Source organism: Mauremys reevesii, linkage group 1, assembly GCF_016161935.1.
Source record: "Mauremys reevesii isolate NIE-2019 linkage group 1, ASM1616193v1, whole genome shotgun sequence".
In the NCBI taxonomy this organism is placed as follows: Eukaryota; Metazoa; Chordata; order Testudines; family Geoemydidae; genus Mauremys; species Mauremys reevesii.
Genome location: NC_052623.1, coordinates 280615684 through 280641202, shown reverse-complemented (window position 1 = coordinate 280641202; position 25519 = coordinate 280615684). Strand labels below are relative to the sequence as shown.

General features: G+C 42.9%; 1 long non-coding RNA gene across 5 annotated transcripts in view; it reads right to left on the bottom strand.

The window, feature by feature from the left end:
- LOC120395350 overlaps positions 1 to 25519 on the bottom strand; it is a 46082-nt gene that overhangs the window by 5983 nt on the left and 14580 nt on the right. For 3 of the 5 annotated variants that reach the window (XR_005592610.1, XR_005592612.1, XR_005592611.1), the window contains exon 4: positions 22563 to 22675. The exons of 1 other annotated variant lie outside the window; for it this stretch is intronic. This is a non-coding gene — a long non-coding RNA (uncharacterized LOC120395350). Of the gene's footprint in view, positions 1 to 22562; positions 22676 to 24481; positions 24561 to 25519 lie in introns of all 5 variants that reach the window. One more of the 5 variants, XR_005592613.1, reaches the window with a different exon arrangement.

The window sequence follows — 25519 nt, the reverse complement described above, 5'->3', positions numbered from 1 at the left end:
TGAGGGAGCCAGTTAAAATTTCCTGATTCAAAGGGCTAGCCCCAGCTGAGAGGCTGTTCTAAGTAATGCCACCGGTGCAGGATCCTTAATGGACTGTTTGTCGGTGTAGATTAGCCACGGCAGAGATCTACTGCACAATAATCTTCCCCATCCCAACACACTGAGAAGTGGGAGGTAAGTGACACCAGAGCTGGTTACAGCAGCTTTCCATCAGCACAAAGTTTCCCTATAACAGGGGAATTCCCAGCTGGTCATTTGCAGCCAGAATTCCGCATTGTGGAGCTTCCTGAGCAGTGCAAAGGTGTTGGATCTTATTTGAGAATATGGCCCACAGACCCTGCCTGAAAGATCTCATCACCTAAGTTTTAGGCATGACAATACAAGTGGATGCGACAAACGTGGGAAGGGGAGAGGATGAGGAAGGATGAGGGTTACACAGCCCGGTGATCATGTGGTTATTCAGTTTAAGTATGTGCCAATCGTGGTGGTTTAGTTGAGCTATTATAACTAATTAACTAATATAAATAAAGGAAGATTACAAGATAAGATATAGGATTATGGAGGCACAGAGCACAGGCATTGTGGAAGAGGTGAATTTTCCAGGAGAAGCTATAGTCGGAGTGAAGTAGATTTGCAGACCAGCCCACCTCTACACAAAGGGACAGCAGCAAGCAAAAAAGGTGCAGAGACACTAGTTTCTGAGTTAAGAAGTGGACTCAGCGGCAAATTTCACAAAGGGCCCTGAAATTAGGAATTAGTATGATGTCATTAGAAATCTTTGTGAGACCAATTAGGGGTATGTCTACACTAGAAAAAGTCGTAAGCATTTTTCTGCACTGGCATAATTCTACTGGTGCTTTCAATGGTAGAAAACTGTAATACAGACAGGTCATGGACATTTTTACCACTGTGGCCAGAGCAAAGTTAAATGATCCAGTGATACAAACACATGCACTGTATCTAACCTACCCATCCTAATGCTGGATCAGCAGTCGGGTTGTGCCAGTGCAGAAGAATAGTGAGTGGATATAGATGGCATGAGTTCAAAGGTAAAGTGGTGTACACTGGGAAGGCAGGGAGGGCACAAGGCCTATTTTTTGTTAGGAGGTGGGAAACTAGAGTGTGTGTACTTAAAGGGAAAGTAACCTGAAGAGAACAAGAGGCTGAGGGGAGTGAGGTTAACAGTTGGGAAGATAGGAGGTTCGGGGGTTAGAGGTGCAAAGCAGGTGAATAACCTCAGAGTCTAGGAAAAGGTGCTGGGAAGAGAAAGGAGGGAAGGAAGTCTCAATGGAACTAGTCTATCTTTGCAAAGGGTCTTGCTGACCCTTTGCAGAGAGGAAGGGAGCTGCAGGAAGGAAGAGGGTCTTAGGAGGGACCCAAAGGAGGCCAACAAGAGATGGCAGTTGCAAGCCAGAGACGTAACATGTGGAAGAAGTAGTGGTGCTAGGCAATGAAGATGGCAGAGCTGAATGAGGAGAGTATACATATTTATAGTGAAGAAAAGCCATTTGGACTCAGCATTTCCTCCAGAGCAGCTCACAAGGTGTTTTCTGGGAGGGGTCAATACCTTTTGATTGGACTCATAGATCATACAGTGTGTTTATGTTTCCTGAGCAGATGACTGGTGCAACGGAGGGCTAGTCAACAGTGGGTGTTTTTCACTGATGTAGTTGCATCAGTGCAAATTCCTACTGCACCTGTGCAGCTCACCCACATCCAAGCTGTTCTTCACATAAAAGTTACAGTAAACTGTACCATGCAATTCACATCTTATACCAATGCAGCACATCTACAGTAGAGATTTACATCGGGGTACACTACGTAGCTATACTGATGCAAAAACACAACAAGGTAGACAGTCTCTTGCCCAGCTTTGTTGTGCCTTGAGAAATGTTGAGATTTTGAAAAAATTTATTGTCCAAAATAGGGATGAAAAGTCAGAATCTCAAATTTTGGCAAACTGAAAATCCGAAAGATATTAGATCAGGTCAAAATATTTCATTTCAATCTTTTCAATTAGGGTGAGGGTTTTGTTTTTATTTCAACTCCTTCCCCGCCCACACACACACTTACTTTTTAAAAACCTTAAATTAACTTTTCATTTTGAAAAATAAGTTCTTTTGAGTCAAAAAGATGGAACTTTTTTGTTTTGAAAGTGTCAAAATAGAGAATTTTTTTTCCAATTTTTTCCAAAATGTGAAATTTGTCATAATCGACCCTTTCCTGTGAACAGGGGCCATTTCCTGTGAATAGGGGCCATTTCAGACCAACCCTGTCACTTTTGTCTACACTGCAATTAAAAACCCACATCTGGCCCGTGCCAGCTGACTCCAGCTACCTTCTCACCTCACAGGGTCCGAGAGCCCAGGCTCCAACATGAGCACTGACATCTGCACCGCAATTAAACAGCCCTGCAGCCTGAGCACCTTGATTCAGCTGGCACGGGACAGACATGGGTTTTTAATTGCACTGTAGACATACCCTTAGCACTATCATCTCCCAATTCTTACCTATGCTGAGACTAAACTCAATGTAGCTGAGGATCTGGACCATGATTGGTGACTTTTTTTTTTTTGCTTGTGTATTGCAGGTTGACATGATTACAGAGCAGCTAATGGATATTCTCCAAACTTAATGGAATTTGTGAAGCAGGTGAGTGTTGCGATCCATAAGTACTTCACTACTTGCACACTTTTCACTGGACACTTCAAGGGCTGATCTTTCTCATGCTAAGGTAAGTGGGAATTTTGCCATTGATTTCAGTGGGGCCCACTGAACTGAGACTATTCAGTGTCTCATGTTGTAGATTTGTGACAACAACATCATTACATAAACACGTGACACAGTCACAAACCCATGTTCTCCTGCAAGGGTGTAGGCCTGCGTCTTAAAGGTCCTTAAATGTCCAGTGCTTAATCTGTTCCTGACAGCTGTCATAAAAACAAATAAATATTACTTATGTTATTAGATGGTGAAATTCACCCATCAAACAGCAACACAAATGAGTTTCTAGCTTTTTAAACTTAGTTATTGCTTCATCCTTGTTTATACTTTTCTCTTCTGTCAGTTTGGATAGGATTTTAAAAGCAGAACTGAATATTTTTTATATAAACATTTGTGGTAAGCATTGAGCCATAACTGTGTCGCAACCAAAATACAGTTGCTCAACTGCACCTGTTAGTGCAATTACTTTGACATAAAAATGTGTTCTTCAGTGTTCTCTACGGGGAAAACCAGCAGCAGCCTGTTATCCGCAGTTCCAGCTGGCAACAAATTTTGTTACCTTTTCTTGATCTTACATAATGTTTTACTTGCAACAACAGAATCCCAAATGATAAAACTTGTTTTTCATTTTGTTATCAAGTGCAAATCAAGACCAGCAACTAGATAACCTTGAGGAATGAGGCTGAACTGAACTATGTATTTACAGCCAAATACTTCCATAGGATGTGCATTTATCAGTTTCAGTAGGAGCCAGGCACAACTGAGAGCAACATTTTCCCTTTATTTTTATCCACAGCTAAGTTTGTGCTAAAGAGAATCACAGAAACGTAGGGCTGGAAGGGACCTCAAGAAGTCATCAAGTCCAGCCCCCTGCACTGTGGCAGGAGCAAGTAAACCTAGACCATCTCTGATAACTGTTTGTCCAGCTTGTTCTTAAAAGTTTCCAATGATGGGGTCTCCACAAACTCCCTTGGAAGTCTATTCCAGAGCTTAACTACCCTTATAGTTAGAAAGTTTTTCCTTATAGCTAACCTAAATCTCCCTGGCTGTAGATTAAGCCCATTCCTTCTTGTCCTGTCTTCAGTGGGCATGGAGAACAACTGATCACCATCTTTTTGATAACAGCCCTTAACACACTGCCAGACATATCAGGTCGAGGTCCCCCCTCAATCTTCTTTTCTCAAAAATAAACATGCCCAGGTTTTTTAACCTTTCCTCATAGGTCAAATTGTCTAAACCTCTTTGTTGCTCTCCTCTGGTCTCTTTCTAATTTGTCCACATCTTTCCTAAATTGTGGTGCCCAGAATTGGATACAGAACTCCAGCTGGGGCCTCACCAGTGCCGAGAAGAGCAGGCCAATTACCTCTTTCATCTTACATACAACACGCCAGTTAATACACCCCAGAATCATATTAGCCTTTTTTGCAGCTGCATCACACTGATGACCTCATTCATTTTGTGGTCCACTATAACACCCACATCCTCTTCAGTAGTGTTACCACCTAGACAGTTATCCCCCATTTCGTAATTGTGCATTTGATTTTTTCCTAAGTGAAGTACTTTGCACTTGTCTTTACTGAGGCAAGAAGGTAGCAGCCTCCTGAAAGTTTTATTATCTTGTATATGCCTAGATGTTCTTCCACAATACTAAGTGGAGGGAGACTTTTAATTAGGGAAGAGGACACTTGTAAGAGCCAGATCACGAGCAGCCCTTACGCGTGTGCTAAGAAGCCTTCCTCCACTAGGGCAGCTCCGCAAAGGCTTCTTAAAATAGCAATCCCTGTGCATTGGGCAATGCAGATGTTAACCTGAGCTGCAGCAACTGGGGGTATCTGTGGGGACTGAACCCAGAATGTCTGGATCCAGAAGCTTGAACCCAGCTCCTTTAGCTCAAAGGAAATAGCAGACTTGTTCAACTTCTACACATGGTGTAGCCACTAGAGTGGAGGCATGTTAGCATGGGCTACATAGGGGAGCAAGACTATGCCTGCCTGAAGCAACGTCTCTCCAGATCTCCTAGGGTAGTGCACCTCTGTACTATGCGCTCTACAGAGCAATGGCACAAATGCCACAATCTGGCTCTTAATATTTATTGTTTCTATGCTACCGCAGAGCATGGACAGTGCCTTACACAGACTGTAGTCTAGGGCAAATGGCATAGGAATTAGAAAAGAGGAAAAGTGGGGAACAAGCAGATAGGAGAACACACAAATTTTCTCAGTAAAATGAGAGAAAAGGATGTTGAAGGTGAACTGAAAAGCCTGCCAAGATTTTATTTCAGGCTTAAAGCCCTGACACTGCGAGGGGCTGAGTGCTCCCTGTAACAAATGGGAGTTAAAGGATACTCAGCACCTCACAGGAGGTGGTCAGAGCCTCATAAGATAAGACTCCTACAGCAAATTGGGGAGAGGGCAGGAAAATTCTCTGCATCTAAACAAACTCACAGAGTCAGCTGGTGAAATCTTGGATGCACCCAGGCCTTTCATGCCGTGGGACAAGATGGACCTTTTAAGAGAATTTGAGGAGTGGAATTTGGGTGACCTGAAAGCAGAGAGGCAAAACTGAAGTATAAGAGATTTGTTCAGAGTCCATTGACAGCAGTGAGTAAGCAGAAGAGGAGCCCAGAGAGCTTTTGTTATTTTTAAAAATTAATTTTACCTTAATAATTCAGAAAATAAATGTTTGGAAAACAGCAAAAGGCTCAGAAGAGGATACTTGAGGAAATAGGGTTCGTCTTTAAAACTTGCAAAGCCAACATTGGATAATAACAGAAGGAATAAATGTCAGGAGGGGGAAAAAACCATTGTGTACAGTGCTAGCAAAAGGGCATTACTCATAGCTTGATATAAGCAGCCAGCAACTCCCACCTGGCAACAAAAGTCTTTGTAAAGAAAAATATTCTGAAACTACTGCAGTTGATAACTGAGGCCTGTTTTGGGAAATGCCTTCAGGATCCAACTGTGATTGCAGCAGAGGGAGAGGAAATGACATGCTTGTATCCAAAATAGCTAAAGTCCAACAATACTTGAGAAGTTTCAAAATAGTAGCTGCATTCAGAACTGAAAAGCAAACATAATTGGATCTGTAACATGATATGCACAATCCAAATATATGTTTCTATCCATTTGCCTGGGTCTCAGCTGGGGAGAGTGAAGGAGGCTCACTTGTACCTTTCTAATCAAACTACCTCACCCTAGGTCAACTGGGCACATACGAGCAGCAAATGTACTGGAACAAATGGAAAAAGTGCAAACTGAAAATGAGGCATTATAGTTAAGTCTAGAAAAGGTGCTTATTCATATAGGGCCCGCGCCAAAGCCCACTGAAGTCAATGGGACTCGTTCCACTGAGTTCAATAGGCTTTGGCTCAGTCTCATATGGCTGAATCCTTGCCCTGGCATGTTTACAGTATGATTCAGAACTGCACAGCCAGACTCAAAGGCATGATTCGTAACCTAAAAAAAAAAGCAAGCTACTGGACAGCAAATTATGGCTCCAGTTCTGCAATTGTCTCTGCATCGGTGTTAGCCGCAACATCAGTACTAGGCCAGGCAACCATACAGAAGGCCAAGAATCAGCGCAAGGGCATTTAAAGGGGCACAAGGTGTTACCTATGGACACTGACATTTTGGGGTAAAATTAACATTTTTGCAATAAGGTCAAGAGCTTTAGAAAATATTCCAAGCATAATTTTTAGTTTTGCTACAGCAGGACTTGCCAACCTCTTAAAAGGAAATATATTAAAATGGAATCAGTACAGCAGAGAGCAACAGGAATTGTAAGGTACTTGAAAGGATCTTCATGTTGAAAGAAATAAAGGAATTTAAGTCTATATTTTGGGGGAAAGATGGACAGGGAAAGTGTGAAGAGGATCCTTGTTAAGGAGATGGAATATGGGTGTAAAGCAAGAGCCTGTTTATGACAAGTCTATCTGGAATAATGCAAACTGGAAGATTCAAAGATACACAAATTGAAATTAGAGGGCCCATCCCTTGCAGACAGAATTTCTTTACACACTGTGCTTGCCACCTTTTGATAAGCCCATCCCCTACACTCAAAATAACCATTTAAACTGGGAGGGGAAAGGGAGAAGCACTGAATCAATCACGGGTAAATATATGTACTGATCCCTTCTTCCATTGTAAGCAAGAGCAGGCTGAATTACACACAAACTTTTCTAGCATACAATTCACTGGGACCACAAGCAGGAGATTTTACACTGCATTGTGCAACCTCCACACAAGTATTTTATTGGCTATTTACTGTGGCATAAACAATGACATAGAACAAATTAATAGTTTAATAACTATCCAAGACGAAAGGAAATTTCTTTGCCAGTAATAAAGCTATTTCCTAGGACAATAGAGCCTGATTCTCTGATGCCTTGCCCCTTGTGAACTCTTTTACCCCACTGCCAATCGGGTGTAACACGCTACTGTACTGATGAGGCAGCATTCTATACTCAGCATTCTATACTCCCAATGACTTCAATGGGGCCAGGATTCACAAGCCTCCCCAGGGAAGTTTTATTTCCTTTAGGATTGAGCTTAGCACCATTTCCCCTCTGACACACACACCTCCCCCACCAGGCACAGACACAGGACAGAAGTCGCCATTTTGAAGTAAAAAGTTGTGTATAGTGAGTTCCAGGGGGGGTGGGGGTGGAAATAGTGGAATTGATTCCTCTTCGTATGTTCTGAATCTTTGTGAGCACAGGGTTAGTGAGCAACATGGATACTGTAAGAGGAGGTGTGTCTATCTAATGGGGGATATCACTGTTTTCTTCATTATCCTTCTTTATCTCCCCAAGCAGGTTTCTACCACACTCCCAGAGAGACTTCCACGCTGACCCACAAAAACCCCTACAATGTTCAGGGGAGACTTTCAAAGGCACAGATGGCAGGGAGGTGCCCAGCTCTCATTGACAGTCAATGGCAGTTGGGTACCTAACTGCTCTTTGTGCCTGTGAAAATCTCCCCCTTGATCCTTTACATTTGTATTTAAGCAAAAATCAAGGTTATTGTGGCTTCTTGCAACCCCAGCATTGCAGCCATGGGCAAGAGATTGTCACTAGTGGCATAAATTTCACCATCCTATTGCAAGGAGGCAGAGAAAATTCACCTCCTTGGCTCTACAGGAGTAGATTAGAAGCACCCTACTGCTCAGGTAAGAGCTGTACCTTTGTGCAACCCAGATGTAACGTCCTGCTTGGACGGAGACAGGGCTGCTGTGGAACAAGGACTCCTGGTAGGACTATATGGGTCTCATCCACTCCTTCCACTGTTCAACCTCCAGACAGACTTGTTCCACTTCTTTCCCCCTCTATGAAGCCTCCTACCCCATCTGTTACCCTCCAATGATGCATTATTCCTTCCACCTGACAGCCACTCCCCCTCCTGCATCCTCTCTGTACCATATCTCTACCCCCAACCCCATTGCACCTTAACTCACTACTTCACATAGACCCATTTTCCCCTCCTGTCCCTTCCCATTGCTCCCTAAGAGGCTCAATATCAGCCTTCCTCCCCAAAATATAAACTCAGCTATGTTGCTAAATATGCCACTCTGAAGCACCGGGGATCTTTTGCACCTGACGCAGGGAAAAGGAGCTATTGTTTCATGAAACAGCTCTGAGGTAGTAAGCCTACTGCCTCAGGCTGGGGTAGTGGGTTGGGTGATCAAATCAGGTGGGCATAATTGTCTGCTGGAAATGAGGCAGGAGGATGCTATTGGGGAAGGTACAGTGGATGGGAAGGAAGGGCACTTAGTTATGATTAAGGCCCTTCGTTTTCAGTTTAAACCATTTTTTACCAGAAATTTTCCAGGTTTTACAAAAAGTATTATTCAGTTTTACAATAATACGTTAGTCTGTGTGTAAATGCAAAGCTGCCTGTTGAAGTAAGGCTACATATTAGTCTGGAAGATACACAAAATAAACAATCAGGCATGCACGCAAGCTCTGAAGTGCGTGCACATCTGAACATACTGATGAATCTCACGCCCACCACATACACATATCAAGCTGTTAGCAGATAACGGTTTACAGATTTGACACACTAAAATGGGATTTGAGATATACTGTTTTCTTAAACTCAGAAGTGGCATTGTGTTTTGAGTTCTGTTTTAATTCTGCAGCAAACCACATTGATGAACAGAATTCAAAGCATTAATCTACTGAATACTTCCCCCCCGTCTTTCTGTCCATCAAAATAAACCCTCGTATTTACCCAGAAAAATTAATTGTTTTTTGCACTGATTTTCCCCTGTTTTTGTTGTGGTGGTAATAAACACTGATAAATTCCCAGGAAAAATTAAATGAAATAAAAGCTTAAAATGAAGGGTCCATCGCTATGACACAAGGGCCACTTGGAAATTCCATTTGGGAGACTGCCCATTAATCATTGTGCCCCAGGGCTGCCGCTACCTGCGACCTATTTCCACTAGACCTAGATGAGAGCATAATTTTACCATTTGGTCTCCACAAAAAGGGGGTTTGGTTTGGTTTCAGTACAGCCTTGCTCCAAAGATAGTTTATTTTCACAGAGTGAAAACGAAAACATCATTTTACCAACTGGATCTAAGAACTGGGCCTTATCCTTCCCCTGCCCCTGCTATGGGGGGAAAAAGCTGTCTAACAGAAATATTTACTCTAGTTAACTGTAACCTATGTTTAGTAGTTTGGAGGCCAAATTCTACAACTGAATCAACAGACTCTGATCTCTTATTATGACTTTTATATCGTTTTCTCTAGCAATAAATAGTTAGGGTTTCATTCCAAATCTCTGTAGTTCCATTATAAACACTGCTCATTAGCAGTTCACTGTAAGGCACTGAGCTTATTTCTTAGTTTCCAACAACCTGACAGAAGGAGCATTGAATTTACTCAGGAAGCAGGACAATGGCAGATTGTGCAGGTTTGCTTTCTCAAGCAACCTCACACACAAGAAATATACATCTAAAAAGTTCAAACCTGAGGCGGTAATATAAATGCACTGTATATAGTACACAATCACGTATCCTGACAGCAAAACTTTTGACGAGTTTGTCAGGCAATGAAAGAACCAAAAGAAAGGAGTATGAAAACCTCTCTTTCCTCCCACTTCTTTTTAAATGCTTTGTGTTTCTTATTGTCAAATTACATCACTAGTTTGGAAACTAGTCAGCTACTCATCCTGCTTGTACCAATAAATGAAGTAGCAAGAGTTGGTGGGGAAGGGGGAAGCATACCACAATATCTCAGTAGACATGAAGTTTGACACCAAATGTGGACATAATTATGACCAGCCTTTTGTTCTATTGGGTCATATTCCTACCATGTTCTGGTCAATATATACACATACAAAAACCTAGGTTCAAAGGACATTTGTGCAAAATCAATCACTCAAAAACTAGGAAATGTGCCTGTGTAACCTTAATTCAGTCCCTTGTGAGTATGCTTTATTATACCGTCTTTAACTACATGATTACAGGCTATTTTTTCCACAGGACCCTTGCCTCATTCGGTGCATGGGATGCATGGTGCTCTAGCAAGTATTCAATATTTAATTTTAGCCTCATCGTTCTAAGCCTCGTGACTTATTTACTTTGCAGATCAGCCACTAGAGAGCAATGTGACACACACACTTTGCCAGATATATTTGCTGATGGCAGAGGAATGGTGAGATGCAAGAATCTTGGCTTCCATTCCAGCCTATGTTCTATTGTGGTGACAGACCCTCTTGCACCTGTTTCCCCCAAGTGTGACCATTTCTGCCCCCTCCCATCCAGCCTGCCCCTTTCTTTCCTAGTCCTGTCTGTTCCTTGTCCCCATTGGTTTCTCATCACAGTCTCCTAAAACAACCAGGCCCAGTCTCCCACTGTAGGCTCCCCGTCTAGGTCCTAGTCTTCCCTTCACTCTCTATACCAGTCCTAAGTCTTCCCCATGCTCTTCTCCCAAGCTCAACATGCCACATTCCCATCCCCAGTCTGGTACCAATCTCTTTGCACTTCCCCAACCCCTCATCCAATCAGTCTTCCCACTACAACCCTTTGTCTCTCCGCCCCAGTATCCCCACATCAATTCCTTGTCCCATCTTATTCCCTCCATCACCCTGGCACCTGCAGGTCTAGCTCTTGTTCACTATGCTGATTCCTGGATACAAAGTGAAGGAAAGAAGCTGGGTGAAAAATCACTGGAGGCATGTCTATGCTGCAGATGAAAGTGTCTCCCCCAGCCCAGATACGTGCTACGTCTGCTCAAACTAGTGTGCTAAAAATGACACCATAGCCTATGGCTCAGACTAGCCACCTAAGTACATACCCAGCAGTGGGGGAGGCTTATACTTGGGTAGCTAGTTTATGCCACTGCCCATGCTGTAACCTCCACGCTGCTATTTTTAGCACACTGGCTCAAGCAGAGTTAGCATGTGTCTATCTACCCATGCTGGGAGGCTCCAATGGCGACTTAGCCTAAGAGTTCTATCATGGCTTCACAGGCCCAGGCCAGGCTGTAGAGAGGAGGTTAGAGAAAGCAAATGTACCATGAGCAGTTCCTGGAGACATTCTGCCTTTGGCGTATCCAGCCAGCGAGGATGCCTTTGGCAGCAGAGAAGGGAGTATGCTCAGGTGTAGTTCCTAAACCTCCCTTTTTGGAGGCATCATGTGTGCTCCCCTCCCTTACAAGTGTCATTCCTTTGGAGAGACTTGTATTGCTGGCAGCACTTGAGCTTCCCATACCCAGTGTACAAGGGGAAGGAGAGCATTTTACATCCTCACCATCTCTTTGTGCAATCACACAGGCCAGCCACAATCTCACCCTAATAGTGTGAAATCCTAAATTAGGTTTCTTAGAATAAGGAAATAATAGCTGGGTAGGGGGAGGGAGAAGAATCCAGGGGCAAGCATTAGTAGTAACTGAGCTCACCAAACTGATCAGATATTCAGAAGAGAGCAGGATCAGTTAAGAAAACAGCTAACTAGCTAATTCATCTTGTTGAAATCATGACAACAATATCAGCAGAAGAAACAGAGAGAACATAGTTTGAGACAAGATATAACAACAGGTCAGACTGGGAAGAAGCAGCATGCTGAATGGCATCCACACTGCAAGAAAGAACGAACTTCCTAAATCTTACTGATCTTCTTGTAAAAGAACATAGTCAACTAGTCATTAGAGCTGGAGGGTCAAAACTTTTTTTTAACCCTGAGGGAAAATGGCCTTTCAACCAAAATGAAAATGTTCATGGAAAAATATTAAAAATTAAAAAAAAAAACACTGGAAACTCAAAAATTTGGGGGTGTTTGTAAATTTTTTTTAAACTAAACATTTTTTTAAAATAAAAACCAAAACTTGTTCAATTACATATTTAATTTTATTATATATGAAATTATGAAGATAAAAATCCGATGAAAAATTATCCCAGTTTTTCAGCTAGTTCTACTAGTCATTCATTTCTACGTTTTCCCTGGGTGTGAACCAGAGGGCCAGGAAGAGGGCACTTAACATAGATAATCTAACATTTCAGGGCCTCCAAGGAATAAGAATGTAATTTAACTGAACATGAAATTGATGGCCAGAGTAAGCTAAAACTTTCCATACAGGTTATACTGGAAGAAACACTTAGTTTCTTCACTCAGCCCTTTAGCAGATTTCCACTGCCACCCTCATAATTGGAAAGCAGCTATCATAGGCTATATAGCTCAGATGAACCATAGCTGAGAGACAGAATTCATTCTTTCTAGAAACCAGGGGCCTCATCCACTGAGGTAAATGCATTCAAGGCATAGGAGATCAATTGTATTCAGTCGTTCTTATTAAAAAAAATTAAAAAGTAATGTAGAGTTAGTAACAAAGGAATGTGAGGCAAATAAGTCAGTATTTTCATCTATAAAATTATTAATATAAATAGCTCCAAAGTTGCAGCATTGGAACCTGGAGTTCAACAAAATGGAATTTTGAATGAGATCAAGTTATCATCCAGAAATGAGAAACTGTTTTCTGATAGAACTCCAGAGAACACTGTCACATAATCCTGAGTGGACACTGTGACAAACTGAGTGTGTTGCCTCAGCAACCCAGGATGTTAAAAGAATCAATTACTGCATTAATAAAGTTAAGGATTGAAGGTTGAGAGGACTGATAAAAATGCAAATTGAAATGGCCAAAAATCCACAAAGGACAAGCAATGGAGATGAACCCAGAAAGCAGTTCAGCCAGGAAGTTAGCTAGTGAATCAGGAGAATGATGAATGACAATGAGTCTTCGAAAAATGTGATGAAAATACTGATACCAAACTGCACACAAATGACATTAAAGCACCAGGCCAGGAACAACGAAAAAAGCTAAATCCATCACTGCTACCCAACAGCTTAAGAGAATACGAAGCTGGTGGGTTTTTTTTTTTCCAAACACACTGGGAATGAAATGGCCAAGAGATGACCACACCTCCATCAACACAGATGTAAGAGTGGCTGAAACAACAGAATAACTCTTAATAAAAAATTAATTAGGTAACTAGGACAATGCATAAGAACCCTCATCACTAAGGGGAATGCAGCCAACTATGACATCTTCATCGATCTCCTCAAAGTGGCTGTGAAAAGAACATCCCCCAGGACTACAGGAAACCTGTACTTTCTGCTGGTTCACAGACATGTAGGCACTCTTAAAGGAGTACAGGCCAACAGGTAACCCTGTTACTGCAACCATGGTGATGTCCAAGACTACAATCCAGAACCACTCAGATATTTTGAGAAATCCTTATGCTGGAATGTCAGAAGGTGACATTCAGACCCTTCTTCTTCATGGTGGTTATTCACGTGGAATGTGGAAACAGCTGGTTTTTGAGGGTTCACAGTCAGAGTTGCCATAACTATAGTACTCCTCCAGTATTTTCAGCTCTTCTGTTAGGATACGTCCACTTGGGTGAAAGTGCTTGCTCGGATGGCAAGTGCAAGATCATCCACATATCCAAATTTCCATGACTGGGTCAATGGCATATCACTGATATAAATATTAAAGAGTGATGGTGCCAGGATAGATCCCTGTGGGAGCCTATTGTTCAGTAGATGAAGTCTGCTGATCTGTTCCATTAGACATATGCAAAACTTGCGGTTCATGAGCATAATTGTCAGAAGGCGAATGTTGTTCTGCAGTATACTGTTTTCAACATTTTTGGTAACAGGCCATGCCACCAACACATGTTGGCTATGGACAGGTCCACAAAGGCTGCTGCTGTTTTGAGTACATTTTGATAGCCAGCTTTGATGTGGGTAATCAGTGTGATTACCTGATAGCAGGTTCTTCATCCCAGTCTCAACCTGGATTGCTCTTTAGGGATGTAGTCCTCAATGATGCGTGTAAGTCTCTGGAATAGCATCCTTTCCAAGAGCTTGCATGTTACACACAGTAGTGATATTGCCCAGTCGTTTTATGGATCTTCAGCTGCTTTCCCAATTTAAGGAAGGTGGTGACCTTTGCCTGTTGCCATAGTTTGGATATTTGGCCAAAGACATGTTTGTTGATAAAGAACTGCGTTAGCCAGTTGCGGCCATACTGACCTAGGTTTTACAGAACATTTGGGAAGATGCCATCTGAGTTTGGTAACTTATCACCTTGTCTACTTCTCTAATGAATGGCTTTGATAGATTTGATGTTGCTGGGCAATAAGATAGGGAGCAATGAAGCTCCTTCTTCACTTTCCTTTTGTGGTGACACTCTATTTGGGCCTTGGAATTTTGGAGGTGATGGCTTCAACTGTGACATGTTGCCATTCTGCATTGGGGAGGGTGTAATGGGATCCCCGGGATACAAGCTGAAAATAGGGTACCGCTGTGCCCCATTAACTCTCCAGTCTAGGCAGTCTCTCACAATGTTTTGCTAGTGACAAGCAGCAAACCCCTCCAGGAGCTGTTATAACTCAGCACAACCACATGTGGAGCCCCACACCCAGCTAGATTGCATGAATGCTCCCAAAGCCACTCACGAATCACACAGAGCAAGACACCAGCCAATTCCCCCCAGCTCCCCAGCCTTGCACCCCAGAGCTGTACCGTCTGAACCTGGTCAGAAGCCTGACCAGTGTATGTTTATTACCCAGTCCACCCCTCCCTCAATGTGGAGAAGACATGCACCAGCCTTTGTAAATTGAGTTGAGATGTCTCAAGCACTTCAAGCAAAATACACTGTTTTAGTTAAAGTATAAAACAGATTTATTAACTTCAGAAATATAGATTTTAAATGATTATAAGTGGTAGCCATAAAAGGTCAGAGATAGTTACCAAAGAAAATAAAAGAACACACAATCTAAATCTTAAACCTTATTACACTAGGCAGTATTTAGAGCAAGCAATTTTCTCACCCCAGTGGATGTTACAGTTCTTAATACACAGGCCTCTCTTAAACCTGGATCATTCTCCTCAGTTGAAGTTTTTGTCTTCTCAGTGCTCTTGTTACTTCCAGCATAGGTGTGGGGGGGAGAAAGGCCAAGACATGCTGCCAGTGTTCCCTATTTTATATCCTTAGTCCATGTGCCTAGAAGACACTTGCCCAGACATGTCCTGGTGGGCTTTGCTGAGTCACTGGGCTGGGCAATCACCCTGGTGTGGTCTTGTGCAACTCAGTCAGAGTTGAACAGGCCCCTTTGAGTGGTGCTTGGGCAGCTGTCATTGAATTGTACATTGTATTGAATTGTACATCCCTTGTACAATTCAATACATTGTACATTGAATTGTACATACATTGTCATTGTATTGAATTGTACATCCCTTGATTACAACTCCCCTGCTGATTAACGGTCATTGAACACCCGCCTGGGCGGGGGTCCTTTGTATGTTACTAGCAAACTTACAACATATTTCAGTAACAACCATATAGCAAAATCCCATAACTTGATCTACACTAACAATATACATGTTTGGACAGAACAATGGGTTTCAGCAGATCATGACCTTTCTAATGATATCCTACATGGCATGCTTTGTATATATCATAATTAGAAGACAGTGGTGAATATGATGTTTCCAGGGTGTTGCTGCTTCGAGGTACAGAGTGCCACAGAAGGTTAGCACCATCAAGACTGAGGAGTGGGTGCCTGCTTGAGTGGGTGAAATCTAGGCTCTGCGTAGCTTTTTCCCATCGTTTTTGACTGGTAGTGTTCAGTGATTCTGAGAACATCTGCCAGAGACTGCTGCCAAGATAAAAGCTAGGAACAATATAATCCACAAACTATCCAGGACCAGTTAGGGACCTGACGTTAACACTCTGCGGACAGCCACCTTGGCTCTCATCTTTCCTGCAGCTGAATATTGTGCACCAGTAAGGGCAGGTGCTCGTGTACAAAATTTGTTGACATGCAATTGCACACTGCTATGAGAATTACCACAGGGGTGCTCATTGCCAACAATTTGACTCTCTGTCCTCACATCTCTTCAAAGGATGGTGGAAAGATAAGCAACTATAAAATGAGAATATGACTGTGCAATAATGAATCCAAACTTGCCCATCTCTGAAGATCTCCCACCCCCCAACATGGTGCCTTAAGTCCAGAAATCCCTTCTGGTTAATGGCCATAGTTCTCAAAACCTCAGGACTGTCACCAAAAGACAGTGGCAGAGGCTGTGAGAAAACAGCAGGGTCATGAATCAACATCTGATCATGGATAAGGCTAAGATTTTGTCATGAATATTTTTAGTAAAAGTCACGGACAGGTCACGGGCAATAAAGAAAAAATCACGAAAGCCGTGATCTGTCCCTGACTTTTAGTAAAAATATTGCTTTTTAAGTTGCCATCGGAAGGAGCCATCAGTGGTGAAGCCAACAGGAGGACAGAGGGGGCAGTCACACACCCTGGCCTTTTAGGTGTATCTTTTCAAGCATATTTTTCTGTAGAAAAATGGCCACCAATGACTCATTGCTGACCCTCCCTTGCTCTTAGTTAGAAAGCCTGGCTCTAGTACTGAGAAGATGATGATCCCAGAAGTGCTTAGCCACACAAAAAATAAGAAGGGGACAGAGGGTCCTAAGAATTCATCTGAACCTTGGGAAAATATTCTATTTCAATGCATTTTGAGTTTGAGGAGAGAATTGAGCAAGGGGTCATTATTGTTTTGCCTAAACCTGTTGTAGAGATCTTACAGAGGCTAAAAGCCAAGCAGCAGCCACTTCTACCAGAAATCATATCAAAGCAGAAGAAACAAATGAAAGGCAGGTATGGGGTTGCAACTCCGTTCTGTGCAGAACAAGAGAGAGGAGGACACTCACACAAAAAAACAGAAATTAAAATCACAATAACCACCCCAACACCAGGATACAAAGAGAAAAGCGATTTTGAAATGGGCAGCAAATCTGAAAACATACAAACAAAAAACAGCAACCACCAATAAAAGAACATTATAAATAGTAGCTTCAAGGCCAAAGTCTAGAGATTAGCAGAGCAATCAATGAGTAACAAACAGCTTTAAGTCTTTGAAACAGTCCAGCAATCAACCAAACACTCTAGAAAGATGATTTAGAAAACAAGCATTACGAAAGGAGGATTCTAACTGACTGACAATGACAGCCATAGATCCACGCTGGATGGGATTTGTTAATAAGTGTCAATTTCATGAAAGCAACTAACTACACCAATGGTCCCCAACCTTTTTCGTCTGGCTGGCGCCAGATGACGAGCCACAGAGGACCGTGGCGGCAGACGGGCATCCACCGAAATTCTGCCAACAAGCAGCAATGTCAATAGGCGTCGCCGCTGACAAGTAGCATCATCAAGAGGCGTCGACGCCGAAAATCGGCGGCATTTTGGCGGTGATGCCTCTGGATGACACAGCTTGTTAGCGGCATTTCGGCAGATGCTTGTCCGCCTGCCAGTATGTGGGCGCACTTAAACGCCCCTGCGGGCGCCATGGTGCCCACATGCACCGTGTTGGGGACCCCTGAACTACACATTTCCAGAATGGCAGGTCATAGCAAATACAGCAAAATTTTGCTGCCCACCCTAATTTGCATACCAAATACGGCTATTTCCACTTGTCAGCAAAGTTTTGTTATTGCAGTGTTGTAGTGAAGTCTCATCGCTTTTATTTTAGAAAAAATACCACAGAACTCTTTCTGGGATAATATTAAACATTATCATAAATAACTAAAATTAAACTGAACTTATCATCTAAATGGTTAAAATACTCATTGTGATGCCATATCTTTGTGGGTGTATGTTTGCTTACTGCCTAATTAGCAAAATTCAGCATTTTGCAATGAGTCGCCTAATCATTCATGCAAATTAGTGTGGCTTTACTCTAAGTACAATTCTTAGGTAATCAAAGGGCTTGTGATCTTCAGGCTGAAGCTTCACAGCACACCCAGGGCGTATCTAACCTGCATGTAACCTTGGTCAGATAACTTTGCTTACATAGTGGAGAGTAGTGCAAGGTGTGGATAGTAACAACATTGAACTAATCCAGCAGTAGGAACACGGTGACTGGAAAGTCAAAAGCTGATAGTTACACACTAATATTTAAGGATTTGATTCAGCTGTAAAAAAGCGAACAAACAAAAACCAATTTCTGCAAAGTAACAAAAGGCGTCATTCCCTACTTCCTCAAAAAAGTAATGTTTTGCATGGCGTAGACTTTAATTGTACCTGTTCATTGTTCTTTATGATGACAGATATTCCTAACTAACATCCATCCTGCACAAGTGTACTATTGTCTCAAGCCCCAATCCGGCAAACACCATACACATACTTAACCTCACACAGATAAGCAGTCCCACTGAAGTTAATCGAACTACTAACGTGCATGAAGATCAGCATGTTTCACTAAGTGTTTGCAGGATCATGGCCTAAATGATTAACATGTATCATGTTAATCATTTAACTGAGAATAGAATTTTTTTTTATGCTAAAGGAACAAATCCCACATCATTGTAAATGTCCAGAATGAATAGGGTGTGTGTGTGTGTGTGTGTTTGGTCTGAGTGTTCTCCTCTCATTTCAGAACTTTGTTTCTCATTGTGTCCCACGTCTGCGCCTTGGCAGACTGCAAAGGAAGTCTGGACATATATTTTTGTTTTCACTGAGTCAGGCCTCACACTAGTCATCACTGAAAAGGAAACCAATGAAAATTACATGACCAATGAGATTTCTGGCAAATGTATTTTTGTTTAAAAGTTTGCCTAAGTATGGCGGCTCTAACAATTTTGCCTTCTTGCTTCTAAATGAAGCCTTCCTAGGACAGAATCTAGAAAGTGAACATGTTAAGACCATAAAACTTGCTGAATCCACTTTTCCTTTGCCTTGGGCACACCACTTCTATTCAGCAGAGAAAATAATACCCCACCTACAGCAGCTTGCCCAGAAGCTGCACAGCAACAAGCCTCTGTTTCTTCCCCGGCTCCTTGAGACTGCCATTGCCTTGGTGCTGAATAGTCTGGTGGGAAGAGTTCAATGCAGGGTTTGCACTTTCCCAGCCATTAGCCAGCTGCCACTGCATTTCATTATCTTAGGCAGGAGGAGTGCAGGCAAGGCAAGGAGGGGGGCAGGGGGTGGCATATACATCAAAGGCAGTTCCAAACAGCGTCATGGTGTGGAAGTAACTGAGCCTGGTCAACATTATAAGTTGCAAAGTTTTGTTGGTTTTTTGGAGGAGGGGTTGCACACATGTGATGCCATCTGGCACACTAACTGCAAAGGCCAGTGGTAGATTAAAAAAAAAAAACTGCTTCCCCTACTTTGTTTATTCATGTAACAGTCCTGATAAACAGCAAGGCCATGGAGCAACTGCCTGCTCTTGTTGTGCATATCTATTGTTTTGCAGGAGAACTGTAAAGAGCTAGGGAAAAACAAAGGTAGGGCACAGGATTTCATGTAAAACCAAGTAAGTAGACCATGAAAAACAGCCTTTAGCTGGCTTTTTGTTAGCTTTATTTCTTGGCGGTGACAAAAAGAAAGAGTTGAAAAAGTGTTCACCCTTCTAAAAAAGCTGCCTGCAAACTAAAATAGGTAGTGGGCTTTGCACAACACTGTCTAGAACCCTTGTTCATCTCTTTCAACATACTTCAGCTTTTGTCCCACTCCTAATAATTATAGTTCATTACAAAACCCAGTATGCTTTAGCCATTCTCATCTATGCTTGTCCAAAAGCACTTGGAACCTGGTTTCCATTAACAGAAATGGCTAATTAATGATTTTGTACAACTCTTGAGTCTTACATTAAGGAAAAAAGAAAACCTCGCTGAATGTTACAGAATATCAATGAATATCTGTACTGGGAAGTTGTCTGCACTAGAACTGAGCTGTCTTGTATTTCAAATTTGTTTGCAGATCAGAGAATAAACTCCAGCACATTTTATAATTTTCAATTTACTGTGTATTCTAACCACCAAAATGCTGCATTTTCAAGCTTCTTTTCCTGGCGAGAAGGGCTCTGAACTGCCACAGCTAAATACTGTGGTATATTCTTTGGTCAACAGATTATTTTATTACCACCCTCCCTTACTCAATTAACTCAGGTCTTTAAAAACAAGAGTCTTTTGATTGTTATATGAATAAGATGGAAAAGAGAATCACATGCCAAACAATCTGCCTTGAAAAATGCACCAACTTACAACATCACCTTAAAAAAATATTATGCATATATTCCAGGTTTTTTAGTGAAAGGTTCTGGTTTTTAAAAATTGCTTGCTACAGAGAGGACATCTTTGTAATTGTGGTTGTGGGTTCTAATTTATAAGGCCTTGATCTTGCAAGTTGATCCACATGGACAAACCTCTGTACTCACACAGATTCCAACAGGGGTCTGTTTACAGTATCAGGGCCTCGGGGTCCAATTCTGAAGCTTAAGGCAAAATCTCCCCTGACTTCACTTGAGAGTTGCAGCAGTATTGGGCCTTTGAACTGGTCCTATTATCTCCTGCTGTTTTGTACTTACTGTACCTACCTGTAGCTGCAATATATCTTGTGGTAAGCTAACAACTAGATTGCTATCTCAGACTTATTTAGAAATTGTGCTCAGAGAAATTAAGCTGCTGGCAGCCAACATTAAAAACAAATCCCTGACCTTGACTGTTCTCAGTACAATAGCTCTTTTCCTGCTGTTTTCTGAGCAGTAGTGGGTGGGACAGAGGATGTGGGGAGGGGGGAGAAGAGAGGGCCGTAAATAATAGGACAGACACATTCTACTAAAAGGATAAAAGAATATATGTTTTATTACTATGCAAATTTTTAATCAAGTATGAAGACAGGAGGCTACTGCGGGAAAAATGCATAAGAACTTGATTTATATTGAATAGACCCTCTTCCTTCTCCTGCATAGCACAGAGAATAAATGAAGCACAGAGAGTTTCCTGAGCTTTTGCAATTTTCCTGGGAAATGTGTTCCCCTTACCTTACTTCTCCATATCAGAAAAAAACCAAATACTTGTGGCAGTAAGTTATTAATTCCATTTAAAATTAAACAGACTCTTACAATCTCTCCCCTGCCTTTATCCTGGCTTTGTGCCTAATTTGAATGAACAAATGGTGCTCCATGGCTTTGTTGTTCAAACTGCATGCAAATGATATTCTTCTCCCTTTTAGAATGTGGTGGGCATGCTTTGGTAGGTAGAAGTCAGAGTACCCTGGGCCAGACGAAGAGGTGGAGGAAGGAGAACAGTCTCAGTTAAATAAGCTGATCATTCTGTTCTGTTTATTTATTTATTTTAAGAAATCATGGACAATTAGGTATGTGCATTATATCAACGCATCCACCAGGCAGATTTGTGCCAGCAGGCCTAGCACTTTCTTAGCAGATCACACAAGCTGTAAATAGACATGGCAGCATTAGACTTCTGGGGGACACATTTTTACGTGAATGACCTGGACAAATTGTTCAAGGGCAATATGATGAATGCAAACAGGCTTTCCTTCAACATAAGGAAACCAGATAAAAATACAGTGAATGATGTCTCCTCAATGAGCATTTATTGCTGGGTTACAAGGAGCTTCCCTCTGTTCCATGTGCAGAGCAAGATCCTCAGCTGGTGTAAGCCAGCCCAGTTCAGTTGACTTCAGGACAGCAATACCGATGTTCACCAGTTAAGGATCTGGCTCAGTACAGCTCCATTTGGCTGTTATCACCAGGCCATACCCCACCTCAGGGAGGGCACACAACTGTATATTTTGGAGGATAGCGGGGAAGAATACTGGGCAGCCAACATGCCTGTTCTGCTGTACAGAAGATTCACAAGGGAAAAAATATATTAATATTAAATCTCAGAGACCCCTTTGTGGCTGCTACTGCGCAGCTTAGGGAAGGGAGCCAAGAGCAGCCTTATTCCAGAAGGGGGCTGCACTGCTCAGGGGAGGAGAGCACTGTAAGCTAGCTAGGTAGAAGCACTGGATATGGTGACATGCATTCCTTTGGGGGTGGGGTGAAACCCCTGCCGATTTAAAAGCAGGTGGAGGATGGCTTTTGCCTCTCCCACCAGGAAGTATTAGGAGGCAACTCTACAAGTTAATATATTCCAGGGCAGAACCTTAGCTGGCATAAATCAAGGTAGCTCTACTGACTTCACTGGAGCTATGCCATGTAAGGACAGCTGAGGACCAGGGCCCACGAGAGGTGGGGGGAAGCCGGTACACATTACCGGGGCCCAGTGGTCCAGAAGGGCGCCCGGGGCCCGGCTTCCTCAGCTTCGTTGGCCCTGTTTAGCGGGTCCGCCCTTGCTGGGGGGCCCGAAAAAAATTTTCACCGGGGCCCGAACCCGCTCTCGGCGGCCCGGTGGAGGACCTCTCCCTCAGAGTTTTCAGTCCACCTGAGGGAACATGGAACTGAATATTTTAGTTCAACATTACTGGCGACTGCATGCTTAGAGCTAGATTATGGCTTACCTGACTGCACCTGCACTGGGGAGTAGGATCTCCTCTGCCCCGAGTGGCTGTTTTAGGGATACTTCTCATTGCCAGCTTGTTCACAACAGTCAGACTACTGTAGTAGCTTGGCCCTGGATGGTGGGAGTGAGAATTAGGATGTGGGCCCAATACTTCCTCCCCGCCAGCAGGTAGCTAGGCAAGTTGTGGATTCAGGGAAAGGAAGCTGAATCCTTTTTGGGGCTGCAATAAATTATTTCTCTCCACGAACAAAGAGGGGAGTTGGGAAGAAATTGTGGCTCTTGGAATCACTGGCCTAGCTACTCACGAACTCTAGCTCAGAGCTGATCCTTATGGCTCAACTGAGCCCTTAATTTGAATCACAGAGACAGTAGAGAATCCATTCAATCAATGGCGGATTTAGAGTTAGTGAGGCCCTGTGCACAACTTCATTTTCTGGGAGCCCCGCCCCGCCCTGAGACCCAGCCAAGAAAAAGAACATTCTCTCTTATTTACCCCCCCGCCCCATTTTTCATTCTTTTTTTCTTCATCCTCCTCCTATATTGTAAGTAATGGGAAGTAAATGAAAATAAAGTGAGGTACCTTGATTGGGGTTGGGGTGCAGGGGGCAGGCTCTGGGAGGAAATTTGGTTCCTGAGTGCAGGCTCTGGGCAGGGGCAGGGGGTTGGGGTGCAGGAAGGGTTGCGGGGGGAAGGCTCTGGGAGGAAGTTTGGTTCCTGGGTGCAGGCTCTGAGCGGGGGCAGGGGGTTGGGATGTGGGAGGGGGTGAGTGGTGCAGGCTCTGGGAGGTAGTTTGGGTGCAGGCTCTGGGCTGAGGGTTCGGGTGCAGGAGGGGGCAGGGGAGTGGCGCTTGCCTCAGACAGCGCGGCTCCCAAAGCGACCAGCACACACACCCCTCCGGCAGCGGCTCCTAGATGGGGTGGGAGGGCAGGCAGTCTCTGTGTGCCGCTGCCTGCAGGTGCCACCCCCGCAGCTCCCATTGGCCACAGTTCCCGGCCAATGATAGCTGCGGAGTCAGTGCTTGGGGCAGGGGCAGCGCATGGAGACACTCCCATGCCAGGGGCTGCTGGAATATGCTGTCCACTTCTGGGAGCGAAGCGGCACAGAGGGAGAGAGGCAGAGTGGGCATGGATCCACCTTAGCCCTGCTGCTGACACGTCTCTGCACTCCCCTTGGGGAAAGGGGGGCAGCGGGTCTCTGTGTGCTGCCTAGGGCTTCCCCCCCGCCAGGGGTGCGCAGAGACGTGCCAGCAGCCGGCTGCTTCCGGGAGCAGTGTGAGGCCTCTGGCCATGGCATGCAGGCACCCTGCCTGCCTGAGCCCTGCTGCACTGTCGGCCAGGACTCAGGGGCAGGTTGTCAGATATTTGTCCTGCATTTTGGGGGCCCCGGGCCACCACATGGCTTGTTTCATGGGACATCCGGCTCCTGCATTCAACCCATCTCATTCACAAAGGAATCATAAAACAGCATCTCACATGCAGGTATATCCACAGAATGCTGCAAAATACCAGGAGAGAGAAAACCAAGAAAAATAATGGCTCTTATGTTGTTTTTGATTGTGTCAAGTAAGAGTCATTCTCCAGCTCTTCCCCCTTTCCAGTTCACTAAATGTCACTGTGACTGAGAGTTTCTAACCATTCCTGTAAACTTCCAAGCTGTTTTCAGGCAATGTTACCATTAGAAGACCGCTCTTAACATCAGCAACTAATGAGTAATGACAATCATTTGTGATGGCACAATTCAAGGAAACAAAAATAAAATGAAAGGATATGAATTCTATGGGAAACAAACACACTGTGGGTGGGATGCTCCAGTTTCCTAAAACTATATAACAACTTCATAACTCTGCTACAAATTATTTCTTGCTAGGGGATTAGGATACTAGCCCATATTCCACCTTCACATTCTGTTTATACCAACCTGCAGTAGCATCAGATGTCTATTTCTTTTAATTTGTGGGATTTTAATTTAAGACATTTTAAAATACCAAACCAGGTCACTGAAAGAATGAAAATCACAGTACAAAGTTACATTAATTTGGTGTTCCCAGGAAAGTTCTTAGTCAATCTTCAGCAAAACAACAGATTAAGGATAAATAATAACATATTGATAGAAACAAGATTTTCTTAAAACAATTTAAGACTATGTTAAAATCTTTATCTTCTCATCAAGGTGCCTGCATTTCTGATAAGATTTTTTTTTCTTATTTTTCAGTCAGGCTTAATCCTAGCCATCTATTTCTTCATTATCTAAATTTCTTCTCATCATCATTTTCTCTTCCATGTTTTTCATAATTTGTACATATTTCATATGTAAAACACACACACACCCTTGTTTAAGGTTCTGAACCAAACTAACATATTATGAACTACTGTATCCTACAATATGAGGCACAGACCATAGCTGAAATTCATGTTACACTGGCATATATTGTCTATACAACATGTACAGTACACCACCATTTATCCAAATGGCCTAGGGGACAGACAAAAATGGATAACCAGGCAATCAGATAAACAGAAGTGCTATTGACTAACATAGGGAGATACTGTGGATTCAGAGAAGTAGGATTTTCAGATAAATGGAATTGGGATAACTAGAATTATGTTGTATTTGCAAGATGTCAGACTATTTCTTTGTAATTTAACAGTCTGGATCATTACCCTGTCTAATGAGGACTATAAATTTCCTTTGATTTAGGAATGAGGAGATTCCTGAATATGCTATTTTTTTATTTCCATTCTCTAGGTCTAACAAAATGTCTTACTTTTCATATTTTCTGAAATATCAGTAAGCTCCAATTTTTCCAGGATATGTAGAGAGGGGACATTTTCCTGTGTGAGAATATTATTTACAGTATCTATTTTTAAGTGAATCCTGAATGTAAAACATACTTTCTTTGGCTGCTATGAAAGAGCATGGCCTTCCACAGGTGGATAAAGATATTAATGATAAAGT